The sequence below is a fragment of the Hemitrygon akajei genome, chromosome 19 (genome assembly GCF_048418815.1).
Source record: "Hemitrygon akajei chromosome 19, sHemAka1.3, whole genome shotgun sequence".
NCBI classification, from domain to species: domain Eukaryota; kingdom Metazoa; phylum Chordata; class Chondrichthyes; order Myliobatiformes; family Dasyatidae; genus Hemitrygon; species Hemitrygon akajei.
The window spans coordinates 25323962-25348388 of record NC_133142.1 but is presented as its reverse complement, the minus strand read 5'-3'; positions in this window follow the sequence as shown (position 1 = coordinate 25348388).

Genomic DNA, 24427 nt, shown 5'->3' with positions numbered 1-24427 from the left:
CTCAGAATGTGTATTCACAGATTTGAGAGAAACCCCATAAACATATTGGCACTATTAAGTACATTAGGAACCAACCAATCATGTGGTATCTGTGTTTAATGCTGATTTAAAAATGCTGCAACTTTGAGCTAAATCCTATACCTGAGAATCTCTTTGAAACCCTGCACAATTCTCCCTGTTTGGGAGTGGGAGCAAATCCATCCGATGTAATTTGCAGGAATCATTAGTTTCCTGCTGTTAAGCTATTATTTGATTTCTTCTGGATATTGTGTGATTGCGTAGGTGCTTTCCAATTCAATTCTGTAAGTCTGCAGGGAGTGGAATGGCAGATGCTGAAGGCTTTTTAGTGATTTTAAAGTTTCTCAGCAGACTTTGCTGTGTGTTAGGCTCATCTGGAAACATGAATAGAGACTACAAAGAGCAGGACAAGCTTCTGAAAGAGGGAAAAGATGAAGATGAGCAGCACAGTAAGCTACGCAAAAGTCCAGAAAATCTCCTTAAAGATTGATGGAGACAGAAGATATTGCAAATATTGGGATCTGGAGCAACACAAGAAAAATTGGAGGAACTCTGTGGGTCAGGCAGCATCCTTAGAGAGAAATAGATTGTTGATGAATAAACTCCTCTTAGGCTTCAAGCCGGGTACAGGGATCGATTATAAACAACATTTTGATGAAACATTCTGCTGTCTTCTTCAGGGATAATGCCTGGGCATGTCTAGGTTGTATTTATATCCCAGTATCCTGTCCCTCCTGATTGGACCGTCCTCATCCAATCAGTTTTCTGATCTGCCACCTTAGTTACAATCAAATTCCAGTTCTTACTTAGAGCGAGACATTTGTCTTTGTTAAAATTCTTTTGATCTAGTTTTATTTCAGTGGCTTCCTTCACCAGGTGGTCCCAAAAGCCATTGGCATGGCACAGTAGTTCTGTGCTGTTGAAGTCAATACTATGGCCATTGTGAATGCGATGTTCCACTACCACCAATTCCTCCAGGTAACCCAAATGGATATAGCTCCTATGCTCTTCGATGTGGGTTTCCACCATGCATCCTCTGTGGCTGATATACTCTGCTCTGCATTCACAGGGAATCCTGTAAACACCAGCCTGAGTCCCAGGTCACCTTTGACCTGCACAAGCTGTGACTTGAGTTTCCTTACGGGTTTGTGGATGGTATTAATCTGGTATTTCTTCAGGATCCTGGTTGTCCTTCTGGAAACTGTGGAAATATAGGGAAGACAGGTAGTAGCCACTGGTTCGTCCTTGTTAAAACAATAACCAATATTCAGCTGAACCCAGAGGTGGTGTCGCTGTTCACGAGAGTTCCCTTTAAGGACAGCTTGGCCCTCCTGTGGTCAAGGTTTGCTAAGGGTACCATTGACCTTTTTGAACACACCCTTACATCAATGTACTCCCTCTATAAGGGGAACTACTATCAACAAATGGAAAGAGTGGCCATGGGATCACCCTTGTTACCAGCTAGTGTTAATTTCTACATGGAGAACTTTGAGGAGAGGGCTCTGAGTTCATCGCTCTTCCACACCAAATGCTTCTTCAGATACGTCGATGACACCTTCAAAGTGTGACCTCATGGACTCCCAGAACTCCGACAGTTCCACGACCATTTGAGTAGCATACATTCAATTTACGATGGAGATGGAGAAAAATGGTTGTGTCTTGTTCCTGGACGTTCTAATACGATGGAAACCGGATGGGATAACCTTGGACATGGCATCTATTGGGAACCCACTCACTTGGACAATAACGGCCACCATCACGCCTCCCAGCACAGAGATGTTTTTTCTACTTTTATTAACCATGTGAAAACTATTCTGGACTCGGAGAGTCTGCCTGAAGAAATAAGATGATTATGGACAACATTCCTACAGAGTGGCTTGGAGAGTCTGCCTGAGGAAATAAGACGATTATGGACAACATTCCTACAGAGTGGCTACAAGGTGAAGGAAATCAATCAGACCCTTAAGAGGGCTGACAGAAAAGCCAAGAAACCTATCAACGAGGAGGAACACATTGCTACTACCTGTCTTCTCTATATTTTCACTGTTCCTGGAAGGATCGCCAGGATCCTGAAGAAATACCAAATCAATACCATCCACAAACCCATAAGGAAGCTCAAGTCACAGCTTATGCGGGTTGAAGATGCCCTGGGACTCGGGTCGGCTGACATTTACAGGATTCCCTGTGAATACGGAGCAGCGTATATCAGCCAGATGGGATGCACAGATGAAACCCGCATCAGGTAGCACAGGAGGTGTATCCATGTGGTGAACTACATATACCTGTCCGGACACGCCCCCCCTGCTGACTGCTCCTGTGGCTCCTCCCACAGACCCCGGTATAAAGGCAATTGGAGGCATTGCTCCTCCCTCAGTCTCCAGGATGTTGTGCGATGGTCTCTTGCTGTTGACAGTGCTTTCTTCCAGCTAATAAAAGCCTATCTCGACTCACGTCTCTGAGAGTTATTGGTGGTGCATCAATTTTATTAGCTGGAATTTTAAAACATGGAAAGTATTTTACGTCCGGAAAAATTGGATATTGATCCTCAAGCCCCAGAAGCAGCTATTACCTTTGAACTCTGGCTTGCATGCTTCCAATCATACTTGGAAGAGATTCCTGTGACTGAGTCTGCTATCGTGCACAAAATCCTCCTTTCCAAAGTCAGTCCGAAGGTATACTCCCTTATCAGGAACCTGCCGACCTACCAAGGGGCACTGGACGCCCTCAAAAGACAGTACCTGTGGCCGGTGAACACCGTCTATGCAAGACATCGCTTAGCGACACGGCAGCAGTGGGCCGGAGAGTCGAGCGCTGAATTTGTCTGGGCCCTACAGACACTCGTGCGGGCCTGCGACTGCAGGGGACTGACGGCGGAACAGCATGCGGAGCTGCTAGTAAGAGACGCCTTTGTTACGGGGATCAGGTCAGTGTACATGTGCCAGCGGCTGCTGGAAACACCGATCTTACCTTACGCTCGGCAATCGAGCTGGCCAACACGCTGGAGGCTGCTCTGCACAACGCTGACGCTGTCCAGCCGCACGATCTCCCGCCGGCCCCAGGGACGCCGCAGACCCCGCCACCCGCCAGCAAATCGACCTCGGCTGCTGCCAGTCGCAAGTCCGCACAGTGTTACTTCTGCGGACTCGAAAAGCACCCCCGAAAATGCTGCCCGGCCCAAGAAGCTACCTGCTCCAGCTGCGGAAAGAAGGGCCATTTTGCCAAGGTCTGTAAGTCTAAACCACGAGCGGGGTCGAGCAGCGCCATGTGCGAGGCATGGGGGCCCCCATCTTGGTCGCCGCCATCTTGCCTGCCCGCCTCGTGTGAGGCATGGGGGCGGCCATCTTTGTCGGCGCCACCTCGCCCCACCTCCAACCCACGGGTGCTTACCGGGCACCAAGACAGCGATTCAACTCTGGCCTCCGTAACCCTCGACCAAAGCACCCCACACCAGCTTGCAAGGTCAATGATGGACATCCTGGTGGAGGGGCACAGGACTAGCTGCCTGTTTGACACGGGCAGCACTGAGAGTTTTATTGACCCGGACACGGTGCAACGCTGCAGACTCGTGACACGGCCGGTAAGCCAGAGGGTCACCATGGCTTCTGGGTCGCATTCCACAGACATCCGGGGGGGTTGTGTAGCGACATTGGTGGTGCAGGGCACAGAATATCGGGACATTGCGCTACTGGTCATGCCTCAACTGTGTGCGCCTGTGCTATTGGGGCTGGACTTCCAGAGCCACCTAAAAAGTGTGACTATGGCATATGACGGGCCCGTCCCACCACTCACTGTCAGGAATCCTCAGTTTTGTGGGACTTCGTCATATACCCCGCTACTGACCACACACACACACCGACCCACACATCCCACCCAGCACCATGCCGACAGCTGCGCTACTGACACCACTTGCAGCCTCTCCACCCTCAAGATCCCTCTCCCACCGCTGTTCGCCAACCTGACCCCCGACTGTAAACCTGTGGCAACTAAAAGCAGGAGGTACAACGTGGGGGACAGGGCCTTCATTCAGTCGGAGGTGCAGCAGCTGCTCAGGGAGGGGATCATTGAGCCCAGCACAAGTCCTTGGAGGGCCCAGGTGGTTGTTGTTCGGACTGGGCAGAAAAATAGGATGGTCGTGGACTATAGCCAGACCATCAATAGGTTCACGCAGCTTGACGCGTACCCCCTACCCCGCATCGCAGATATGGTCAACCAGATAGCTCAGTACAAGGTGTACTCGACAATAGATCTGAAATCTGCTTACCACCAGCTCCCCATCCGCCCGGAGGACCGCCCCTACACCGCCTTCGAGGCGGGCGGCAGGCTCTATCACTTCCTGCGCGTCCCCTTCGGTGTCACAAATGGTGTCTCTGTCTTCCAGAGGGAAATGGACCAGATGGTGGACCAGTGCCAACTGAAGGCCACATTTCCATATCTGGATAACATCACCAACTATGGTCACGACTAGCCGGATCACAACGCCAACCTCCAACGATTTTTCCAAGTGGCCAAAGCTCTGAACCTTACCTATAACAGGGGCAAGTGTGTGTTCGGAACCACCTAACTCGCTATCCTTGGGTATGTCGTGGAGAACAGGGTCATTGGCCCTGATCCCGACCGTATGCACCCTCTGTTAGAACTCCCTCTTCCCACCACCCTCAGAGCCCTCAGACGGTGCCTGGGCTTCTTTTCCTATTACGCCCAATGGGTCCCTCATTACGCAGACAAGGCCTGCCCCCGGTCAAGTCTACCACTTTTCCCCTCTCTGCCGAGGCCCGCGCGGCCTTCAGCCACATTAAAGGGGACATTGTCAAAGCAACGATGCATGCGGTGGACAAGACCATTCCCTTCCAAGTAGAGAGTGACGCCTCCGACTTCGCGCTGGCTGCTACCCTCAATCAGGCAGGCAGGCCAGTAGCATTCTTCTCTTGTACCCTTCAAGGCCCTGAAATTCAGCACTCCGCGGTGGAGAAAGAAGCCCAGGCCATAGTGGAAGCTATTAGGCACTGGAGGCACTATCTCGCCGGCAAAAGGTTCACCTTGCTGACCGACCAGCACTCAGTTGCGTTCATGTTCAGCAACCAACAGTGGGGCAAAATCAAAAATGATAAAATTTTGCGGTGGAGAATAGAACTCTCCACCTACAACTATGATATCCTGTACCGGCCTGGAAGGCTCAATGAGCCCCCTGATGCCCCATCCCGGGGAGCGTGTGCCAGCGCGCAGCTCGACCAGCTATACGCCCTCCATGCAGATCTTTGCCACCCGGGGGTCACCCGATATTACCATTTCATGAAAGCCCGGAACCTGCCGTACTCCCTTGAGGACATCAGGACGATGACCAGGGACTGCCAAGTCTGCACTGAGTGCAAACCACACTTCTACCTTCCTGAAAAGGCGCAACTTATCAAGGCCACCCGCCCCTTTGAGCAACTGAGTGTTGACTTTAAGGGCCCCCTTCCCTCCACCGACCGCAATGTCTACTTTCTCAACATTATCGACGAGTTCTCGCGGTTCCCCTTTGCCATCCCCTGCCCCGACACCACTACCACGTCCGTCATAAAAGCTCTGCGCCAGCTCTTCACTCTGTTTGGATATCCCTGCTATATCCACAGTGATAGAGGGTCCTCCTTTATGAGTGACGAGCTGCACCAGTACCTGCTGGCTAGGGGCCTTGCTACTAGTAGGACCACGAGCTATAATCCCCGGGGAAATGGACAGGCGGAGAGGGAGAATGCCACAGTGTGGAAGGCCACACTTTTAGCCCTTAAATCAAAAGGGTTGCCTGTCTCTCGATGGCAGGAGGTCCTCCCCGAGGCACTCCACTCTATCCGCTCCCTGTTATGTACATCCACCAATGCCACCCCTCATGAGCGCCTCTTTTCTTTTCCCAGGAAGTCTGCCACTGGGACCACCCTACTGGCTTGGCTGACATCCCCAGGGCCAGTGCTGCTCCGGAAACATGCGAGGAGCAATAAATACTCCCCACTGGTCGAGAGGGTTCACCTACTACATGCGAACCCCCAGTATGCCTACGTGGTCTTACCTGATGGGCGGGAGGACACGGTCTCCGTCCGCGACCTGGCGCCCGCAGGAGCAGCAGACCACTACTCCGAACACTCCACGGTAACTATGAACCCTGTACCCACCAAGGTGTATACCCACCTGACACTGCGCACACCAAGCCCTACACAGACTCCTCACGACACTCCCATACTGGGCACCTCACACACGCATATACCAGGCGCCTCGCACACACATGAGGGATCACTGACACCTAATGAGCTGACACCTCCAGTCAGGCCGGAACCAGCACAACCACCGTCTCTGGTGCAATCACCACCAACACCTGTGCAATCACCGCCGGTGCTACGTAGATCGCAGCGACAGATTCGACCACCTGATAGACTTAACCTGTAAATATACTTGTCAGAAACTTCGCCCCATGGGGATTCTCTTTTAAAACAAAGGGGGGGTGAATGTGGTGAACTACATATACCTGTCGGGACACGCCCCCCCGCTGACTGCTCCTGTGGCTCCTCCCACAGACCCCTGTATAAAGGCGATTGGAGGCACTGCTCCTCCCTCAGTCTCCAGGATGTTGTGCGCTGGTCTCTTGCTGTTGACGGTGCTTTCTTCCAGCTAATAAAAGCCTATCTCGACTCATGTCTCCGAGAGTTATTGATGGTGCATCAATCCATTTGGGTTACCTGGAGAAATCGGCGGTAGCAGAGAGCATTACATTCGAAATGGCCATAGGATTGACTTCAATGGCACAAAACTACTGGGCAGCACCAATGGCTTTTGGGGCTGACTGGTGAAGGAAGCCATTGAAATAAAACTAGAGGAAAAGAATTTTAACAAAGACAAAATTCTTGCTTTATGGAAGAACTGGAATTCAATTGTAAGCATGGAGGGTACGCAGAAACCTAATTGGTTTGTCCTCATCCAATGAGGAGGGACAGAATACAGGGGTATAAATACCACTGGACTAGACATGCCAGGCATCATCCCTGAAAATGGTTATAATCGATACCAGTACCTGGCTGGAAATCCAAGGAGAGTTTATATGTCATATACGTCATCATGTCATATGAGCAGCTGTATCACTGCCTGGTTCGGAAATTGCACCATCTCAGATCGCAAGACCCTGCAGCGGAGAGTGAGATCAGCTGAGAAGATCATCAGGGTCTCTCTTCCCGCCATCACGGGCATTTACACTACACGCTGCATCCGCAAAGGAAACAACATTATGAAGGACCCCATGCACCCCTCATACAATCTCTTTTCCCTCCTGCTGTCTGGGAAAAGGTTCTGAAGCATTCGGGCTCTCACAACCAGACTATGTAACAGATTCCCCCAAGCTCTCAGACTCCTCAGTACCCGAAGCCTGGACTGACACCTTGCCCTACTGTCCTGTTTATTATTTATTGTAATGCCTGCACTGTTTTTGTGTACTTTATGTAGTCCTGTGTAGGTCTGTACTCTAGTGTAGCTTTCTCTGTGTTGTTGTCTTTTTTACGTAGTTCAGTCTAGTTTTTGTACTGTGTCATGTAACACCATGGTCCTGAAAAACGTTGTCTCATTTTTACTATGTACTGTACCAGCAGTTATGGTCGAAATGACAATAAAAGTGACTTGACTTGACTTGACATTGAGAAAGCACTAGATTTTGGATTGTTGGTGTTTCAACAGGTTTAGGTTGTAGCATCACAGTTATTGTGCTCAAACATCTGACCATATTATCGACTTTCATAAACTGGAGAACGCAGACTTCCTGCTTAATAATGGTGAAGAGATGGGGGTCAAAGGGTTCTGGCACAAGCTTCTGCCTCGATAAATCAGCACTCTGCCTGTTCCTGGTAGGTGCATTAAGAAATGGTTCCATAATTTTCAGTGGCTTGAAAACTATGGAGCACATATTGATTTAATCTTAATATCTAAGGCTGTAAATGTTTTATATTAAATATGACTCATCTCCTCATGAAACAACTGTTTCAGTTTTAGTGGCAATTTTTATCTCAAGTGTTTTTGAATTTGCTTCATTTTCAATCAATTGTGATTTCACTTCAATATATGTGCTTTCTTCAGTTTTGCCTTTTCATTTTTTAGCCATCTCCAGCCTAATGGAACATGATTATTCCAAAGTTGTGTGATTTAATCTTGTCTGAAAAATATCATAATTGAATATATTTAGTTCAGAACATTGTTTTGTCTACTTCTAAATGGTGGGAATCAATGAATAAGCTACAGAGCAGATTATTTAATAGCCGGAACTTTTGGATTGCTGAGAACATACTTTTTAATCATCTAATAGTCACTAATGTGGCTGATTTAATTAAGTCACTTTGTCGGTGAATAAAACATGTTTTAGCTGCACTCAGCTGGTTCCCATGCTAATTGAACAAAAAAAAAGGCTGTGGTGGAAGGAAAGATAACAAATGCACAAAATGCAATTCAAATTCCCATTAGAACCAGATAGATTCATAGTGGAAAGTCAATATGCAATCCTTCCTGGGATATTTATTTAATATATAACTGTGATCATCTAGATCAACTGCTGATTGCCAACTGAATTGATCATTTAAAAGTGGAAATAGCAGTTAAGCTGTAAATGTATTTTACAATTATCAGGTACAATTACTGCTCGTTTAAATTAAAGCCAGCCCAAGGAATTGAAAAATTTAGGAGATGGGACTGTGGATTTTTCCATTCTTTGCAATATTAGTTTAAGTTCAAATCAAGATAAAGTGAAAGGAAACAGTATGAGGGTCAACTTGAATAGTGCTGGAAAATGTGTCCTAGAATCACAATGCAAATTTAATCTGTGCTTGTTCTACTGAGCACAGCACTACATAAAATTCATTCTTTTGACTCAGTAACAGGTTGAGTTGCTCAACCACAGAGAACTGTGCTGTTTATTGCCTTAGTGCACAACCATAGCATCCAATTTCATGAATGGCTCTCAGTGACGAGAGCTGGTTAGATGAGACTAAATCAATGCCTCCAACTCTCAGAGGGGAGCTATGCATATTACAGAAGGCATTGCAAAGGTTTGCTGGAATTCTAAATGGCATCCCAGTTTTGATTCTATACGCCTTGATGGACAAGATGAAGATGTGAGATATCTACACATAAGAGATCAAAATCATGTGCAGGGACTGATAAATTGAAGTGGGATAAGTTCACATTTAATGTGAAACTATGGTGTGAAACATTAATCCAGTTGTAAAAAGTTTAATTGCCTCATACAAGAGGTGAAGGTCAATGAAAATCCCAAAGTTAATTCCTCAAAATGGCACAGGTAGCTTTACATTTTTCTTCATCTGTTTTCTGTCCGCATTGAAGAATACTCTATCAATGGTGACTTTTCTCAATCATCTATTTACCTCACCAGACCCTCACACAGTTTTCAATAGTCCAAGTATTATACAGTCTATTGTCAGAGAACACTCAAAATTACACTTAGCCTGTACTCTGTTACACATTTTCCTCTCTCTTCAGGAGTAAGTGGCACACATTCAATGCCAGTGGAAAACATTTGATCCACCAGTTCAATGGCCTAGATGAGAAAGAGAGAGTTGCCCACTGCTGGTGCGGCTGCCAGAGAATTTATGGCTCAGCAGAGACTCCCCTTGCTCAGATTTCACCTCTGCCTTCCACAAAAATGGATTTCAGTTTCTTCTGAAGCACAGACAAAAGCTACTCAATATCTAGGTTCTGGAGTGGGAGCTCTGACAAATGGAATCCACAATCAGGATGCTGCTTTCATAGCAGAGGATAGCAGTAGCCAAGGAGATTTTCAGAAGTGTCTTGTTATTCCAATGATTCAGCCTCCAAGAGGTTAATGGGATTGTAAAATTGCTATGCAGAAATGCTTGTGAAACAGTATTGGCCCTTTGCCATTTATAGCACTGTGGCCACCTCCTCCCACAATGCCAATAAATGATAAGTTGCATGACTTTAACCCTGCAATAAGGGAGAATCACAGATATATTACGTAAAGGAATTTATTCTAAAGCATTGAGTCCTTCGCTAAAGTTAATCTGGATCTTCAGCGCTTATGACATGCAAGCACACAGAGGCAAGACAAGAGACTAAAGCTGTTGGAATCTGAAGCAATAAACGAGATGCTGGAAGAACTCAGCAGGTCAGGAGGCATCTGCGGCAGGAAGTGGACAGTTTATATTTTGGGTAGAGTCCCTTCATCTGGACTGAAAGATGACGGGAAAAATTATAAAAAAGGTGGAGGGAAGGAGTGGAGAAAGCTAATAAGCGATCCGTAGATCCTGGTAGGAAGGTTGATGGGCAAACTGAGGAGTGGAGAGTTAAAATTGTGACAGAAGCTGGGAAGTGATAGTTGAAGGTGATAAAGAGCTGAAGATATGAATAGACAGAGGCCATTAGACTTGTGTAATAATGTCAAACAGTGGGGGCACTTACACAGATGAAGAGCATTGTGAAAGAGATACAAGACTCTGCAAATGCTACAAAATGGAGCAACACACAGAAGACTAGAGCAGGGGTTCCCATTCTTTTTTATGCTAGGGAGCCTTTGCATTAACCAAAGGGTCCGTGGACCCAAGGTTGGGAATCCCTGCACTAGAGAAACTCAGCAAGACGAGCCGCATCTATGGAGGGAATTTATCAGTCAATACTTTGTGTCAAGTTCCTTCATCTGGACTGACAGATAATGTGAGTTCTTCATTTCTGCTACTTAAAGGAGATCATGATTATCTCTCTATCTATTTGTCCAATTTATATTTAAGTATAATCACCTGGTGCTATCTTACTCCAATTCCAATGACAGAATTGCCTGGTGTTTTGGAAGTAAGGTCATATTGAACAGATAATTAAAAGGTAGATGAAGGTAGGACAGTTGATGTTGTCTGTTTGGATCTCATGTGGCAGGTTGGTCTGGACAGATGGGCCCCATGGAAATTAGGGAGAGCTCGTCAGATGGATTCAAAATTGGTTCAGAGATGGTCATTAAAGGTTGTTTTTCAGAATGGAGACTGGTAACTAGTGGTGTGCACAAGGTTCAGTTTTGTGCCCTTTTTATTCAATACTTATATAAATGATTTGGATATGAATGCTTTAAGCTTGATCAGTATGTTTGCAAATGACACAAAAATACAAGGTGTTGTTGATAATGAAGAAGGCTATTGGAAGTGACAGGGAAATTTTGATCAGTTAGGGGCCTGGACCGAGGAGTGGCAAATGGATTTCAATATGGATAAGTGTGAGGTAATGCACTTTGTAAAGTCACACCACTGTAAAACTTACACTCTGAATGGTAAAGCACAAGGGAGTGTAATAGAACAGGTATCTCAGAGTACAAGTGCATAATTTATTGAAAACATCATAAGTAATCAGGGTGGTGAAAACAGCATTTAGCATGCTGGTCTTCATCTGTACAAGCTGTTGGTGAGGTCACAATTGTAGTACTGTGTATAGTTTTGGTCACCCTCTTGTAGAAAAGAAATGGTTAAACAGGAAAGAGTTACAAATATGTTGCCAGGACTTGAGGGCTCAGTTATAGGGAGAGGTTGGTCTGTCTATGTTTTTATTCTTCAGAACATAGGAGAATGAAGGGCAGCCTGATAGAACTGTTTAAAGTTATGAGAGGCATGGGTAAGATGGGTGGTAACAGTCTTTTCTCCTAAGTAGAGGAGTCCAGAACTCAGGGGCATATGTTTAGGGTGAGAGGAGAAGGATTTAAAAGGGATTTGAATGGCATCTTTTTCCACTCAGAGACCAGTGAGTAGAAGGAACAAGCTGCCAGAGAACGTGGTTAAGACAGATACAATAGTATTTAAGAAGCACTTGATAGATATATATATGGGGGTACGGGCCCAACGCAGGTCATTGGGTCTAGCTAGTGGACAATGTGGTTGGCATGGAATTGTTGGACTGAAGGGCCTGTATTGTGCCGCATTGCACTGACAATATGTATCTATTTTTTTCATATGTAGAAGTGAACACGGAGTTTACACAGCCTGTAAAACTATAGACAATGTCAGAGCATAGCCCAGAACCATCCAGCACATGTGTACTCCCTGCAAGAGTTGTTCGATAATGAAACATATTTCTTCTGTGCCAGCTAATTCATCAGACCAATTCTCTGCTGGCATAGTTATTTGAATATAATTGCCAGTATTTACAAAGCAAACAAATATTTAATAAATGTTAGATTATAAACAATGATAGGCTTGACAAGAATAATGGCAGCAAATATCGACTTGCCATGTCACTGCAGGGAAAGGAGTATCAATCTACAAAGATTAATGACACTTGAAGACAAAACACTCTATAAATAATTAAATAATAGATGTTGGCAGATTTTATTGATAGAAACTCATTGAATTTATAGTTGCTTCAGATAAGGTTGCCAAATTGTTTAATCAGGGGAGGATGAACTGTGGAGGTTATACTTAGAGACTGAGATAGTCTGAGTTTGATCATATTTAACAGAAAGAGTACATTCAACATGAGCCTAGAGGTCATGTTACAATTTAAATCTGATTAGCTCTTTTATAAATTTGCCTTCTCTTGTCTTCATTTCTCTCTCCATGCTGAGAGAAGGAGAAAGAGAAAATCAATTTGGTAGGTATTAACAACTATTCTTTCAATGTCAGATCCAACACCCTGCTGAAATGCAACACACAAATAGACATTTGGCTAAGAAGCAACAGACTTTAAAATCTGAAATTGAAGGCTAGTCTGATAGTAAAGCTTCTCACATAATAACTGGGAACAATAGGAAGGAAGTTCGAAAATAGGAAATAATTCCATTTTAACCATTCGAATTCCAGAGCTGCTTTAAGAAGATATATTAACCTTCTCACACACGACTACTGTACTTTGTCATGCTTTTCTATTTCCTGAATTAGCCAATAAACATACCAGTTTTTTTTTCAGGGAAAATAATAAATGGAGTGGTGCTTTGTTTAACAACTTGAAGTTGAAATAATCTACCAGAGCCTTAAAAGGACTTAACTGAGATTGCTGATGATACTTTACCACCTGCTTGCACTATTGTTATAAAGTAGCTTGGTTGTTTCTCTGAAATAAATCTGAGATAATCTAATGAAGGAAAAATGGTTTTTGAACACATTTTTACTCATGATCTTTCCTGTCCTCAACCACTTCAATATGCTTAATGTCTTGTATAATATCCTGATCGATAGCTGAAATGTGTGGGAATATATTCTGCTCTGCTGCTAAAATGTAATTATTTCAATGTAACCTGATTTCTAATGACTGGGATGAATATATTTGGGATAGTGAGTGGTCATCCTATGAGACACTTGCTATTTGAATTTTGAGGAAGGGATTGATTTAAGGGTAGTAGATCCTGGTTTTTACATGAATTGTCTTTTTGCTGCACGACTTGTTCCATTGTAAAGCTCAGTGGAAAACTAGAACATATTGACACATCTGACAGAAATATTTGCCATTCTCTGCCATAGTAATGTCATCCTCGATTGCTCTCTGAATTGTTTTATATCATCTTAAATGGCCATATCAATTCCTTACTACTTTGGCAGTCCCTTGGAATTGATTAAGGTTCACTCCCACTCCAGTTCTGTGAATTCTGAGGTGGCTGATGTGGAATCTACAGGAAGAGACTGACTGGACAAGTAAGTGGTTGGGTAGTTCAAGATAGTGTGTCTGTATGCACCATTTATGCTGGTCTTCAGTATTCTTCCAGTACACAGACTAGACACAGGAGATTCTGCAGATGTTGGAAATCTTGAGCAACATGCACAAAATACTGGAGGGAACTCTGCAAGTCAGACAGCATCTATGGAGGGGAGTAAACAGTTGATGCTTCAGGCTAAGACCCAAAACATTGACTGCCTGATCGCTGAGCTCCTACAGTATTTTGTGTGTGTTGCTCATGGATTATTGAAATTAGGCTACCTTGGTTATGGAGCATAATTGTCATAGTTTGAACGGTTCCACAATAGTTCTGCAGATTAGATCTACTTCTACTAGAAGTTTGTAGATCTGCCAGGTACGTGAGTGGTACATACAAGTGATTCACTGCTACAAAGAAATTCTGTGTTAGTAAATTCTCATTTTTTGTTCTATAATACTTGACATATAAGCCAGGTACCACACATTGAGAAATGTGGCCAATGATTAAAATTTATAACTAATACTGAGAAATATTTATTATCCAGTCCAGAGGCTGAAGATATTTTAAAAGCAGAATTATTTATTGGATTACATATCCGGAAGCAAATTATGAATTGAATCTGTTTTTTTGTCAAGTGCCTGTATGACATAGTAAATAGAAATTATATTTTCACCTGTGGGATAGAATTCGAAGTCTCAGAGCTAATAAAATGGAGCTGATATAAAATTGACAGCAGCTGATGACAAGTTGATGGTTTAGCTCCAAAAGGCAACAATATAAAATCCAGGTTCTGCCGTAGAGTGAGCCCTGGTTTGCAAAGGTGTAGGTGTATAAGCAGGATCATGTTAAGGAAGGCCACTTTTGCTTCACACTCACATTATGCATGACCTGAAGCAATTTTATGTTGGGGTGGAGTGGAGGGTGGATGGGAAGATGGAATGACAATGTGGTCCTCTAGACCAGCAGTTCGCAACCTTTTAATGCCATGCACCTCTACCAGTAACCAAGAGGTCTGTGGACTCCAGGTTGAGAACCCCTGCTCTCCCCTTCAGGATAGATAGCATTGCTCTACTGATTTTGCACCCAGGACACTGACTGTGAATAACACTCCTGTTTGTCCTGATTACAATGAATAACAAAATCTATTTTGGGACATGGCTGTATTATGTACAGTGGCGTAATCGTACTGTGATTAGGGTGCAAAACTGATTGTTATTGATTCTGACATTTTCATTTGAGAATTCCTGAATGTTTCATACAATAAGCGGATAAAACGATGATAAAGCTGGATAATCATACAAGTCATTTTTGCAACAGCTCTCCAGGCATATAATATTCATATTATAGCGGGTGTTCATTTTAACCGCCGAACTCTTTCATTGTTCTTCAAGACATGTTACGTAGCTTCTGACAACTACCAGGCTCTAAATCCTTTTTATCATGTGCCAACATTATTTTATATGTACTTCTGAGAATACCATTAGTATATTGGCCAAGAGGATGGAGTGGACAGGGTCATTTTCCTTCCTGTTTGTTTTTAATGATTTTCAGGTTTTCTAATATAACTTTTGTTATAAGAATAATCTCTGGAGCATGAAAACTGTGTCTATACGTTAAACTGATTGGTCTTTCTGATTGCAACTCATGGTTACTAAATCCTTGCTGGCAGCTTGTACTCTCTGCTGAGATGTGGAACTCCCCAGCTAACCGGGTTATTTAGTTTTAATTGTCATGCCACATACAGAACAATTACAGGGAATAATCTCAGTCTATGATATTCCTGCAAGAGCTGAAATAACCTTTAAATGCATTTTCAGCTAATGAACACTCTGCACTAAAACTGCAATAAAAATTTCAGCTTGAAGTTCCTGTTGTGGATATCAAACTTAACAGAGAAGTGGTTCTGTGTTTTGTTCCATTACTGGAGTAAGAATTTGATTTTTGAATGTACATCTACAAACAGTACATTTACTGGTATAACTACTTTACTGAACAATCCATCAACAAATTGGAAAAAGAAAAGTCAATTATTGTGAAGACAAGAGCTTCTGCAGATGCTGGAAATCCAGAGTAACACAGGCAAAATAGTGCCAATAAGTGGCAACGTTTTGCATGCAACTTGGATGGGAATCATCAAAAATCCTTGTTTAGGACTACTACAGCTGAAATCCACAGTCACAGCTGTGGGTAGTTCAGTAAACAACATAGTTTTAAGACATTTTTAAAAATCTATCAATCCTTAAAATCAGTGGACCCAATTAGCAGATTCCCCTTTAAGAAAAAGGAAGCAAGGAAAATGGGTTGGCTTGCAGGTATATTTGAAATTGAAACGCAAAGGCCTTAGAACGCCCCCCCCCCCCACACTCCCAATTATCCTGCTAGTGAATGTATATTCTGTGGAAAATAAAACTGAAGACCTCAGAGCAAGATTGCAGTACCAGAGGGACATCAGGGACTGCTGTGTACTTTGCTTCATGGAAACATGGCTCACACCCGCCACTTTGGAGCTCGAGGGCTTCACCATTCACCATAAATACAGGTCAGGTGAGTCTTCCAAAGATAAAGGAGGTGGAGTATGCTTCATGATTAATTCATCATGGTGCACAGATGTTCCAGTTCTGCTCATTCATCTTGGAACATCTATTGGCCAGGTGTCTATTTTATCGCTCAAAAGAGTTTTCTACCATCATCTTGGTAGTGGTGTACATTTCACCTCAGGCCAATGTCAGGCAGGCACTAGAGGAACTGAACACTGTCATTAGCAGTGATAAAATAGTGCACGATGGGATATTTCAACTTGGCCAGCTTGAAGAAGTCGTTGAACAATTATCAACACAATATCATCTGTGGAACCAGTGGAGTCAACACACTTAACTACTATTATAACACCATCAAGAACATTTACTGTGCTATCCCACACCTGCACTTTGGGAAGTCCACTCAGCTGGCTGTACTTCTACACCAGACATGCAGACAAAAGATTGCAACACTAGTGGTGAGAGCCAAGAAGATGTGGTCAAGGATGATGGAGGAGTGCTTACTGGACTTCTTTGGCTTGGTGGACTGGACAATTTTCAGGGATTCATCTTTGACTCTGAATGAATACACCACAGTTGTCACCGACTTCATCATGTCCTCTGAGGACAAGTGTGTGCCTTTGAGAACATACCAGATATACCTAAACCAAAAGCCATGGATGAACCAGGAGCATTGTAATCTGCTGAAGGATCAGTACAGAACTATACACAAAGTCCAAGTATGACCTATTGAAGACTATTTTAAGAGCGATAAAGCAATTCTGACTGAAGTTAGAGACAAAATCTGATGCACATCAGCTCTGGAAGGGTTTACAAGCCATCACTTCCTACAAGTCAAAACCTAACATCATGAAAGGCTGTGATGCTTCACGCCCTGATGAGTTCAACACCTATTATGCATGCTTTGAAAAGGAGCATAAGACTACACCTGTGCGAATCCCTGCAGCATCTGGATCTCTGGATGAAGGCATCACATGTAGCTAGTAGGGCCTGAAAACCTGCGCTAACCAACTGGCAAGAGCATTCAAGGACGTCTTCAATCTCTCACTGCTGCAGTTGGAGGTCCCACCTGCTTCAAACAGTAACGATCATACCAGTGCTTAAGATGATCAGGGTGAGCTGCGACAACGACTATTAAGCCAGGACTTAAGAACTTTTTAAAAGCTATTATTAATGCTTTTTGAGATAGTGATTTAGATGCATATCATATTTTTTACTGAGTTAAGTATTGTATGTAATTAGTTTTGCTACAACAAGTGTATGGGACATTGGAAAAAAAGTTGAATTTCCCCATGGGGATGAATAAAGTATCTATCTATCTATCTATCTATCTATCTCTCTATCTACTGTGTATTCACAACTACTGTGATGAAGTCCTTCAGAGGTTGGCCATGACCAGGATCAACTCCTGCCTAAGTAAGGACCTGGACCTCCTGCAATTTACCTGTTGTGTCAAAAGGTCTAAAGCAGATGCAATCTCACTGACTCTCCACTCAACCTTGAATCAGCTGGACAATAGCAATACCTACATCCGGCTGCTGTTTATTGACTACAGCTCAGAGTTCAACACCATCATACCTTCAGTATTATTCAACAAACCCGGGCCTCTGTTCCCCCCTTTGCAACTGGATCCTTAACTTCCTCATAGGGTGACCACAGTCAATGTGGGTCGGAAATAACATCTCCTCCTCACTGACAAAAACACGGGTGAGCCTCATCAGATTTGCCGATGACACTATTATTGGTAGAATTTCAGATGGTGATGAGGAGGTGTACAGGAGTGAGATAGATCAGCTGGTTGAGTGGAGTCACAGCAACAATCTTGCATTCGCCGTTAGTAAAACCAAGGATTGAATGTGGATTTCAGGAAGGAGAAGTCGAGGGAACACCCACCAATCCTCATTGAGGGATCAGAAATGGAAAGGATAAGCAGTTTCAAGTTCCTGGATGTCAACATCTCTGAAGATCTATCCTGGGACCAATATATTGACACAGTTACAAAGAAGGCACAACAGCAGTTGTATTTCTTTAGGGGTTTGAGGAGACCTGGCATATCACCAAAAACTCTCAAAATTTCTACAGATAGACTGTAGAGAGCATTCTAACTGGTTGCATCACCGTCTGGTATGGAGGGACCACTGCCCGGGATCAGGAAAAGCTGCAGGAAGTTGCAAACTTAGCGAGCTCCATCATGGGCACTAGCCTCCCCAGCATTGAGAACATATTCAAAAGGCAATGCCTCAAAAAGGCAGCATCCATCATTAAGTACCCCCATCACCCAGGACATATCCTCCGCATTTCTACCATCAAGGAAGAGATACAGGAGCCTGAAGACTCACATTCAACTTTTTAGGAACAGCTTCTTCCCCTTCGCCATCAGATTTCTGAATGGACAATGAAGCTACAAACACTACCTCACTATATTTTGCTCTCTTTTAGCACTAGTTGTTTAAGATGGCGCTTTACAGATAGCTTAAAAATCTACAAGATACTCTAGGAGATATACTTCAGGACTGCGATCGCTGCTGTCTGCAACCTATAATTTCCTGTTTAAGGATGTTATTTTGAACCGACTAAATGATCTGTCACTATTTGGATTTCCTGGGGTATTTGAGGAACTAGACTCTTGGGAGTGCAGGTACAGCCGGGGCAGTCATCAGTGGTGGTAGTCGCTGTGTCAGAGCATAATGTCAGAAGAACATGGCTGGATCCTTTCCTCAGTGCCAATTAAAGTGTCGAGCAAGATTAAAATCTTTGAGGATGAGAGCAGAAAACAAACAGGTGTTCAACGCTGTCTGCCTGCATTTGACCGGCTTCCCCCTCATCTCACTACCACCATCAGGCGAGAGGTGTGGGTCCCACGCCACCAGGTTTGTGAGCAGTTGTTGCCCTGCAGCTACTGGGTTCCTGGACGTTGTGGACTCACTTTCAGGAACTTTGCAGCTCATGCTCCATGTGTTTTTCTTTACAATTTTTTTAACATTTGCATGATTTGATCAAGGCATCAAAGCCAAGGTCAAAGGGCAACCGATGTTTAGTTCTCTAGTCCGTGTAGTTTCCTCACTTCTTCATTTCCTCACTGAACTGACTCTGCAGCTGTGGCCTCCAGCCATCGGCACTCACCTCAGCATTGAACTATCTCCGTGGCTATGGCCTGTAACCATCGGCACTCACCTCAGCATTGAACTATCTCCGTGGCTATGGCCTGTAACCATCGGCACTCACCTCAGCATTGAACTACCTCCGTGGCTATGGCCTGTAACCATCGGCACTCACCTCAGCATTAGACTATCTCCGTGGCTATGGCCTGTAACCATCGGCACTCACCTCAGCATTGAACTATCTCCGTGGCTATGGCCTGTAACCATCGGCACTCACCTCAACATTGAACTATCTCCGTGGCTATGGCCTGTAATCATCGGCACTCAACTCAGCATTGAACTATCTCCGTGGCTATGGCCTCCAGCCATCGGCACTCACCACAGCATTGAACTATCTCCGTGGCTATGGCCTGTAATCATCGGCACTCACCTCAGCATTAGACTATCTCCGTGGCTATGGCCTCCAGCCATCGGCACTCACCTCAGCATTAGACTATCTCCGTGGCTATGGCCTGTAACCATCGGCACTCACCTCAGCATTAGACTATCTCCGTGGCTATGGCCTGTAATCATCGGCACTCACCTCAGCATTAGACTATCTCCGTGGCTATGGCCTCCAGCCATCGGCACTCACCACAGCATTGAACTATCTCCGTGGCTATGGCCTGTAATCATCGGCACTCACCTCAGCATTAGACTATCTCCGTGGCTATGGCCTCCAGCCATCGGCACTCACCTCAGCATTGAACTATCTCCGTGGCTATGGCCTGTAACCATCGGCACTCACCTCAGCATTGAACTACCTCCGTGGCTATGGCCTGTAACCATCAGCACTCACCTCAACATTGAACTATCTCCGTGGCTATGGCCTGTAACCATTGGCACTCACCTCAACATTGAACTATCTCCGTGGCTATGGCCTGTAACCATTGGCACTCACCTCAGCATTGAACTATCTCCATGGCTATGGCCTGTAACCATCGGCACTCACCTCAGCATTGAACTATCTCCGTGGCTATGGCCTGTAACCATTGGCACTCACCTCAGCATTGAACTATCTCCGTGGCTATAGTCTGTAACCATCGGCACTCACCTCAGCATTGAACTATCTCCGTGGCTATGGCCTGTAACCATCGGCACTCACCTCAGCATTGAACTATCTCCGTGGCTATGGCCTGCAGCCACAGGGCTCCTGGACTGGTTTCACTTGCCTCAGTGCTGAACAGTGGCTGTGGACTCACTTTTAGGCACTCTACGGTTCATGCTCTGTGTGTTATTTGTGTAGTTTTTTATCGTTTGCACGATTTGTTCTTTTTTTCCCCCACACACATTGGATATTTGATGGTCTTGGCTTTGTAGAGTGTTTTAACAGGTTCAGTGGTGTTTCTTTGTTTTGTGGCTGCCTGCAAGAAGACAAATCTCAAGGTTGTATCAGTACTTTGATAATAAATGTATTTTTAAAATTTATTTATTGAGGTATGGATTAGGCCTTCCTGGTCCATACTGCCCAGCAAATCCCTGATTTGACCCTAGCCTTATCAGGGGCCAATTTAACCTTCCAACTGGAATTTTAGCCTGTGGAAGGAAACCGGAGCACCCAAAGGAGACAGACAGAGTCACGGGGAGAACATGCAAACTCCTCACAGGCAGTGACGGGAATTGAACCCAGGTCGCCTGTACTGTAAACCGTTATGCTAACCACCACACTACCATGCCACCTTACTTAGAGCTTTGATTAAATTTTTAATATATATTTCTTATTGTAATTTATAGTTTATTATATACTAACAGTGTACTGCTACCGCAGCACAGCAAATCTCTCGAAATATGCCAGTGATATTAAACCTGATTCTGGTTCTGATTCAGGTCAGCCAGAGTTTATGGAAAGGAATTCCATTCTTCTTCTCCCCACTCCCCTCCATGGTAGGTTTCCAAGAGGCCTGACGTGTGATGCACAGAATGAAACATGGACACAAGAAAATCTGCAGACGCTGGAAATCCAAGCCACACACACAAACTGCTGGAGGAACTCAGCAGGCCAGGCAGCATTTATGGAAAGGAGTAAGCAGTCGATGTTTTGGGCTGAGATCCTTCGTCAGGATGCCCAGGTAGGGGATACTCTCTGGGTAGGAATGTGACATGGTGCTCTTCTTCCACCCTTTGCATTGAACAGCACAGCACAAGAACAGGCCCTTTGGCCCACAAAGTTGTGCTGAACCAAATAAAAAATTAATCAAAAACCTCCCAGAAACGAATCCCTCCTATCTACAAAATGTCTATATCCCTTCACCTTCCTCATATTCGCGCGACTATCTAAACGTCTCTTAAAAGCCTTTAATGCATTCACCTCGAGCACCGTACCAGGCAGCGCATTCCAGGCATCCACCACTCTGAGTAAAAACTTAGCCCTCGCATCCCTTCTGAACCTACCCCCTCTCACTTTCAATGCATGCCCTCTGGTATTAGATGTTCCTATCTTGGGAAAAAGATATTCCTTGCCTACTCTATCTATGCCTCTCATAATCTTATAAACCTCTATCAGTTCTCCCCTCAGCCACCACCACTCCAGAGAAAACAACTTAATTCTCCTCCACATTGAGCAATAAAGTCAGTGGAGATGTTAGACATTTTCAAGAGGCCATGAAATATATCCTTGAGTCATTTCCTCTGTCCATCTGATAATATCTGACAATGATGGAACTGGGATTATAGTAAATGTCTTGGGAATCTTGGATCAGACGTGGCCTAACCAGGAGAACTGACTGGGGTCTTAGTCCTGGGAATGCTCGCCTGGGATGTTTGCTTAACCTTCCAATGGATCTGGAGGATTTTGTGATACAGCGATGCTTTCAGGTGGCTGCTGTGAGCTTTCTGCGTTTTAGAAGTATACAGGAGGGCAGCGATTGTTGCTGCTTGGTAGGCTGGGAGCTTTATGTGAAAGGCAGACACGGGCGAGTGTTTTCCTTCCAGCGTGTCCTGATTGACCTGCTCCCTTTGATACATTCAGCTGCATTGTTGGCTCTCAGGAGGGCAGCCTTGGTTGCTTGGACTATAGGAGACCTTGACAGATTGCCATGATTACCTGTGGGTTGCTGACTCCATTCCACAGTAACTATTGCTGTCACTCCTACTGACAAAAGGCTAAGAAGGCCATATATCCACTAAAATCCAGCAGACAATGTCTCCACTAAAGTCCCAAAACTTGTTAGAGAAGGAATAAGCAAAGGGGCGTTCAGAGATACGGTGACAGTAATCAACTTCAAACAAAAAGAAGGCAGGCCCCACTGTGGTAATGTCAGAGGGGTGGATCTGCAGTCTGCTATGGAGAAGTCATTTCCAGGGTCCTCCCAGTGGCCGAGGAGCCACTAATCATCTAATTACATCAAGGCCATCCAGGGCCTGAGAGTGACATAAGCATCCTCAATCTAAATTACTTTAAACTGCATCAATACATTTAAGAGAATGTTGCAGTGAATCAGTTAAATAGAGAATAGTTGATATCTTTACTACAAGCGACTATCTAGTCTAACGGTTACTGAGTTTTAATTAAGACCAATTCAGAAGAATACTCTACACCAAATTACATACTCTGCTGATTCTGTTAAACGTATCAGTCCTTTTAAGTTAACATATTATTGTTCTATCGCCAGCCTCCCAGGTTGTTGTACTTCACAGGACTGTTAGCTATAAAGCAAAATGTAAAACAAAATCTGCAAGGTCAGTGGTTTTAAAACTGCTTTGAAATTACCTGAGAAGTCACAGTCCCTTCAGTCTGATTGATTGTATATCAGCTTGGTGTGACTTATGAATTGCTAAGTAGGTTATCAGTCTCCAAAGTGAACGGACCTTTAAAAAGGTTGCAGTGTTTGGTAATTTATTCTGCATTGTTGGGGGAAAATAGGAACACTATTCTGACATTTTCTGAACACTTACATCCAAACATCTTGTGATTTGTGTAGTGGGATACAAAGTACAGTTTATTATTCATTCTATGTGATTGCATTTGCTTTCAGTTTAAAAAAAATTAGTATGTAAGTTTTAAAAAATACCATTCTGGCTTCATCTGGGAAAATGTTCAGTTCATTCACCCCATGCCTTTCCTCTTGCTTTCCTAACAACGCCCTCCCGTCCCCTCTACCTTCCTCACCTTCTGATGCACCATCAATAACTCACGCCGAGACTTAGGAAGTGAGATATCGGCTTTTATTGACTGAAGGACAACACTACATCCTGGGGAAAATGAGGGAGAGCAGCAGGCCACAGTCGCCTTTATACAGGGGTCTGTGGGAGGAGCCACAGGGGTAGTCAGCAGGGTCTTGGGAGGAGCCACAGGAGCAGTCAGACAGGTATATCTAGTTCACCACATTCACCCCCCCTTTGTTTAAAAAAAAAAATTCCCAAGCATATTTACAGGTTAAGTCGATCAGGTGGTCGATCTCCCTCTCCACCTGGCCATTCCCCCGGGGATTATAACTCGTGGTGCGACTAGTAGCTATGCCCCTAGCAAGCAGGAACCGGCGCAACTCGTCACTCATAAAGGAGGACCCTCTATCACTGTGGACATAGCAGGGATATCCGAACAGTGTGAAGAGCTGGCGCAGGACTTTGATGACCGACGTGGTAGTAGTGTCGGGGCAGGGAACGGCAAAGGGGAATCGCGAGTACTCGTCAATAATACTGAGAAAGTAGACATTGCGGTCGGTGGAGGGAAGGGGGCCCTTAAAGTCAATACTCAGTCGCTCAAAAGGGCGGGTGGCCTTGACAAGCTGCGCAGTGTCAGGACGGTAGAAGTGCGGTTTGCACTCAGCGCAGATCTGGCAGTCCCTGGTCATCGTCCGGATGTCCTCCAGGGAGTATGGCAGGTTCCGGGCTTTAATGAAGTGATAAAACCGGGTGACCCCCGGGTGGCAAAGTTGGGCATGAAGGGCATACAGCTGGTCGAGCTGGGCACTAGCACACAGTCCCCGGGATAGGGCATCAGACGGTTCATTGAGCCTGCCAGGCCGGTACAGGATATCGTAAGTATAGGTGGAGAGTTCTATTCTCCATCGCAAAATTTTATCATTTTTGATTTTGCCCCGCTGTTGGCTGCTGAACATGAACGCAACCGAGCGCTGGTCGGTCAGCAA